Source organism: Vipera berus (genome assembly GCF_964194415.1).
Source record: "Vipera berus genome assembly, chromosome: 6".
In the NCBI taxonomy this organism is placed as follows: Eukaryota; Metazoa; Chordata; class Lepidosauria; order Squamata; family Viperidae; genus Vipera; species Vipera berus.
Window position 1 is genome coordinate 70,792,749 of NC_138208.1, and position 6,000 is coordinate 70,798,748.

At 37.8% G+C, this 6,000-nt stretch overlaps 1 protein-coding gene across 1 annotated transcript in view; it reads right to left on the reverse strand.

Moving 5' to 3' along the window:
- Window positions 1-5,547, reverse strand: part of TBXAS1 (thromboxane A synthase 1) — a 251,158-nt gene extending 245,611 nt beyond the window's left edge. The window contains exon 1 of the mRNA XM_081331580.1: window positions 5,428-5,547. The gene's annotated coding sequence lies outside the window, so the exon portion shown is untranslated. The remainder of the gene's footprint in view (window positions 1-5,427) is intronic.
- Between the last annotated feature and the right edge of the window lie 453 nt (window positions 5,548-6,000).

A 6,000-nucleotide genomic window follows, 5' to 3' on the forward strand; every position in this document is an offset into this window, starting at 1 on the left:
AAACCTATATGCGGGTCAAGAAGCAACAGTGAGAACTGGACACGGAACCACTGATTGGTTCAAAATTGGGAAAGGAGTCCGGCAAGGCTGTATACTGTCGCCCTGCCTATTTAACTTATATGCAGAGAACATCATGAGAAAGGCAGGGCTAGATGAATCAAAAGTTGGAATTAAGATTGCCGGAAGAAATATCAACAACCTAAGATACGCAGATGATACCACTCTAATGGCAGAAAGTGAAGAAGAACTAAAGAGCCTCTTGTTGCAGGTGAAGAAGGAGAGTGCAAAACTTGGGTTGAAACTTAACATTAAGAAAACCAAGATCATGGCATCTGGCCCTCTCAATTCCTGGCAAATAGATGGGGAAGAAATGGAGGTAGTGACAGATTTTATTTTCCTGGGCTCCAAGATCACTGCAGATGGGGACTGTAGCCAAGAAATTAAAAGACGCTTGCTCCTGGGGAGGAAAGCCATGGCAAATCTAGACAGCACACTAAAAAGCAGAGACATCACCCTGTCAACAAAAGTGCGTATAGTCAAGGCTATGGTCTTCCCAGTTGCAACGTATGGCAGTGAAAGTTGGACCATAAGAAAGGCTGAGCGCCAAAGAATTGAGGCCTTTGAACTGTGGTGCTGGAGAAGACTCCTGCGAGTCCCTTGGACCGCAAGGCGATCAAACCGGTCAGTCCTAGAGGAGATCAATCCTGACTGCTCTTTAGAAGGCCAGATCCTGAAGCTAAAACTCAAGTACTTTGGCCACCTAATGAGAAGGAAGGACTCACTGGAGAAGAGCCTAATGCTGGGAAAGATCGAGGGCAATAGAAGAAGGGGACGACAGAGAATGAGGTGGCTGGATGGAGTCACTGAAGCAGTAGGCGTGAGCTTAAATGGACTCCAGAAGATGGTAGAGGACAGGAAGGCCTGGAGGAATGTTGTCCATAGGGTCGCGATGGGTCGGACACGACTTCGCAGCTAACAACAACAACAAAAACTTTTTAATTAAAAAAAAATTGTTTACCAAGTTTAGCAATTGCCTGAAATATTTTTATTTTATATCCACACCCTATAGACTGGAAATCACCAGTCTGTATAACCCAGCAAAATGATATGCCATGAAGTCATTTTCAAACTCTTATCAAACATATAAGAAAAATAAAATAAAAATAAATAAACCTATAAGGAAAAAACCTCATGCTGAGTTGTGTTCAGACATAGTGTGAAGTTATATTGTGTTTAACTATACAGGTAGTCCTCAACTTACAACCATTCTTTTAGTGACCAAAGTTAAAAAAGCACTGAAAGAAGTGACTTATGACCATTTTTCAGACTTACGACTGTTGTAATATTCCCAGGGTCGCATGATCATAATTTGAACAATTGGCATATATTTGTGATGGTCACAGTGTCCTGCAGTCATGTGATCACTTTTTGCAACCTTCTGACAAGCAAAATCAATGGGGAAGCCAGATTCACTTAACAACCAGGTTACTAACTTAGTAACTACAGCGATTCACTTAATCATGCCAAATAAAATTGTAGATTGCGACAAAAATCATTTAACAGCTGTCTTATATAGCAACATGAGAAGGAAGGACTCACTGGAGAAGAGCCTAATGCTGGGAAAGATTGAGGGCAAGAGAAGAAGGGGACGACAGAGAATGAGGTGGCTGGATGGAGTCACTGAAGCAGTAGGTGTGAGCCTAAATGGACTCCAGAAGATAGTAGAGGACAAGAAGGCCTGGAGAAACATTGTCCATGGGGTCGCAATGGGTCGGACGTGACTTCGCAACTAACAAAATGTAGCAACAGAAAATTTGGGCTCATCTGTGGTCATAAGTTGAGGACTACCTGTATGCAATTGTGAAGGTAAATCACAATGCCTGGGTTTTCACAACACGTTTAAACCAACCAAGCTGATTATGCCTTAACCCAGTACATGAACTGTGGTGTTCAAATCATGCAACTTCATCAGTTGGTTTTTTGTTTTTTGCTTCACCCACTATGGGAAACAAGTCATCTCTAATAATTTCCCCCACCTAGTTCCTTATAATTATCTAGGCATAGTTCACAATCAGAATCACTCAAAGAAGTGAAATTCTGAAGAAATGAAGTTGGGTAATATAACTGACTGCAAGTTAACCTTTAAACTTAGTCTAAATCAAAGATTTCTCTCTCTCTCTCTCTCTCTCTCTCTGTGTGTGTGTGTGTGTGTGTGTGTGTGTGTGTGTATGTGTGTGTTTACTTTGTCATTAGGGAAGACATTGTGGTAGATTAATGTGGACAAAAATGGGGAAAAAATGAATTTCAACAACTGTAGAATCAGGCTGCAGCACAACAAAATTGACAAAAGTGAATGGGGTCTGAATTCTTTCTTGAGTGCTATATATATATATACTATATATTGGACAATGCAATGCATTGTACATCAGCAGTTACGGTATACAGTATACGGTACTACAAATTAAAGAGTAAGAATTACTAGTATCGTCTCGCAAATGAAGCAATTAGTAAATTTGTTTCTCACATTCACATCCCAATACTAAAGACCTGGGTTGCATTCCTAGAGACCTGAAGCATACCAGTCTGAAGGTGATTACGTTGACTAAAAAACTCACTATCCTTTTTATTTCTCCCATCAAGCACTGCAGTATGTATTTAAGACCATGAATATCAGTTTTCATATCAGTTACCATATACTTTGGGTGTGAACAGTGAAAGTCCATTGCAAATATCAAATACACAAATAAGCCGAAGTAAACAGGCCATGTCCCCATGTGACTTCAGAATGAATTGTTTTCTGTTTCAATAGGAAAACAAGGCTGCAAGAGAGACAATAAATTCATGTTACTATCACTTGGTGTTGAAGATTTGGCTAGTCCTGTGTTTGTTTTAGAGACATATGGTAACTGTCAGTACTCCCAGTTGCTTCCAAAAATTTTCAATACTTACTTTCTCTCACCTGGGATTAATATCTGATACATAAGTTTATAAGGCAGTTCTGTACACACTCAGGAGTAAGTCCTATTGAACTATGTAACCTTACTTCTATGGTAGTTTAATGCAGATTCTTCTTTGAAGATGTAAAACATGCAACAATATCAAGTAAATCTAATAAGGTCCTTCATATTATTTAATAATATCCAAAAAGATAGCAATGTGGATCTGCTGCAGCAAAAACAAAGGAATCATGTGGCATTCTAAAGATTAATTTACACAATAATAAATTTAGTAGTCTTTAAAGTGATTCTTTGTTTACTCCACTGGCTAAAATCTCTATTCAGACAAGTCTGAACACTTTTATGTCCGAGAATCAATTATCTTAAAACACATTAAGTTCAAAGAAAGTAAGAATATATAATTTCTGGTAGGTATCCATCTGGTAAGAGGAAATAAAAATATAGACTTTTTAAAAAAAATTACTGCAAGTAGCTAATTAGCCCTTGGGGAAAAAAGATATTTAACCTTACTTTCCTCTGTGAACTAGCTCTTACCTATTTGCAGAGAATACATGTTACCCTTAGGGAGCATTGAAAAATATTTTTTTTTATTTTTTTATTTTAATTCCATTTATATCCCGCCCTTCTCCGAAGACTCAGGGCGGCTTACAAGCTTAGCAGTAGACTTCATTCTATGTATATGCCTGCTTATTAGGGCTTTCACACACACCCCCAAGCGGCATTATTACAAAGTCAGCTTAATTGCCCCCAACAATCTGGGTCCTCATTTTATCTACCTCGGAAAGATGGAAGGCTGAGTCAACCTTGAGCCTGGTGGGATGCAAACCTGCACTAATTGCAGGCAGCTGGTGTTACTTAAGGAGGCATTAGCCCACTGCTCCACCAATATGTACCAATATGATACACCCCATCACCTGCAATCTGAAATAATAATGACCGGAATTCTACATCTTTTCCATGATGCATAGATTACTTTTTAAATGCCAGATGAAACTACACTGAACAATTTGCTACTAAAGCCCTCAGTGGTTTCACAAAGACTACCAGGAGCATCTTCATGCATCAGATAATGCTCCAACACAGGTTGCCCATTTTTCATTGATAACTCAGTAAGAATCCTTTTAGGAGAGCATTAGCTCAGACTTTAAAAACTATCTTTTTTGTACATGAATCAGATCGGCATGTCTTCTAATGCACAAGCATTAGAAGCTCTCAAATACAGTTTGGTCCATATTATTTGTATTTATCATGATTTTCAAATCTGATTTCCAATCAGCTAAATATCTCCAACATAGATATTTTTGCTTGTTTACCTTTTTTAAAAAAAATATATAAAAACCTGTAATTATTAAAATATATTGTCAAAGGATAAGCATGTAAAAATGACCACATGCAATATCTGGCTATAATTTATTTCATGCATAATGTACTATATCTCATTTTAGACTAGTGTTTCTTAACCTTAGCCATTGTAAAATATATGGAGTTTAAATTCCAGAATTTGTCCACCAACGTAAAGAAAATAGCTAAGGTTGGGAAACATTATTTTAGACCAATAATCCTAGAGAGAAGGTCTTGTTATGAAGATTATATTTTCCTGTTGTGGAATGTGTTAGATTTTGTAACTTTGGAAAAAAGGGTTCTTCCTCCTGAATAGAAGGTGGTGCAACAATATATGTGGTTCATATGATAACAAGAACTACAGATCTTTCTCTTTACACCCATCTCAGATTAATTTTTTTCAGAGGTGTTTTTTTTCTTCAGCTGGATTTCCACTGGCCATTCTTTAGGGGCAAGGTACAGAGATAGCCCCTTCCTCCCAGAGAATGCATTCACATGAAAATTTTAGATAATATACCAAATTCTCATGATATATTAACTATACCTGGTCTACCTTATTTTTGTCTCCTGCAAATAATAATACCCAGTTCTCTATAAATCCCCGAATTGTATTAAATGTCTGCAAAGATACCGTTTTATGCATTATCACAACCCAATCCTTCAGAACCCAGTCTCCAAACAAAAAGGCTTGTACAACCAGGGGTGATATATTAGTTACTTAGATTGCAATCCATAAAGGGAGTAAGCTATGTGGAATTCAGTGCAATCTACTTGTGAATAGACTTGCATAAGATTATGCAGCAAAAATCTAGCTAGTCTTCTACAGCGCCAATATTATTTAGCATGAACTTCCCCTTCCATTTTAATATATTTCAGGAAATGTTATATAGTTTTTCATTAAATTTTCATCTCTAGAAACAATTGAATACTACTCACCAAACAATCCCTGCTGTAAATCACACATAAAAAAGATGTCACATGCCATACCTCTCTCTTTGACCAGGCTATGCTGGAAGCACACAAAGATACAAAGCTAAGATTGGTTATGCATTCAGTGATCATTGGAATAAGTCCTTCTTGTCACACTTCTCCCATGCAAGTACAGAGGAAATAAAAGGGAAAATCTCACCTCCTAAATTTTTGCTGGTCAGGTAAGTGTTAATTTCATGGGGCGGGGAACTGCCAACTTTATTAGCTCCTGGCTGTACTAAACTCTTCCTTTCATCCCCTTCTCGCCCAGAAACTTTTAAACCACACCACAAGCCTGTACAAGCCAGCTCCACCCTTTGGACTTTGGATCTTGAAAAATTAAATAAAGCAGAATAATTATGGCCTATTCATTCATTATCTAAAAATACTGTCTTTTTTTCCTCCAGTGTTTAGACATAACCATTGTTTGGCTTTGTTTGGGGGTATACCCTACCTCTATAAACTAGTTTAGGATTTAGCACAATTGAACAGGAAGTAGCATGTCCTCGCAGTTCCCACTTAAAAGTGCAATTTTCATATATCAGCCACCCACATGTCCTTTCTTCTAACTTTAGCACCCAAGTGCTACAGTACTGCTAATAAAGGAATGGCCTAAAGATCTGTGTACAGAGTCCTGCAGCCAGTCATAATTTCCCATTGCCAATCACTGCCACCATTACAGCAACATTATTCCGGTAGTTTACTATTAGGCATTAATTACGTGTTATCTTTA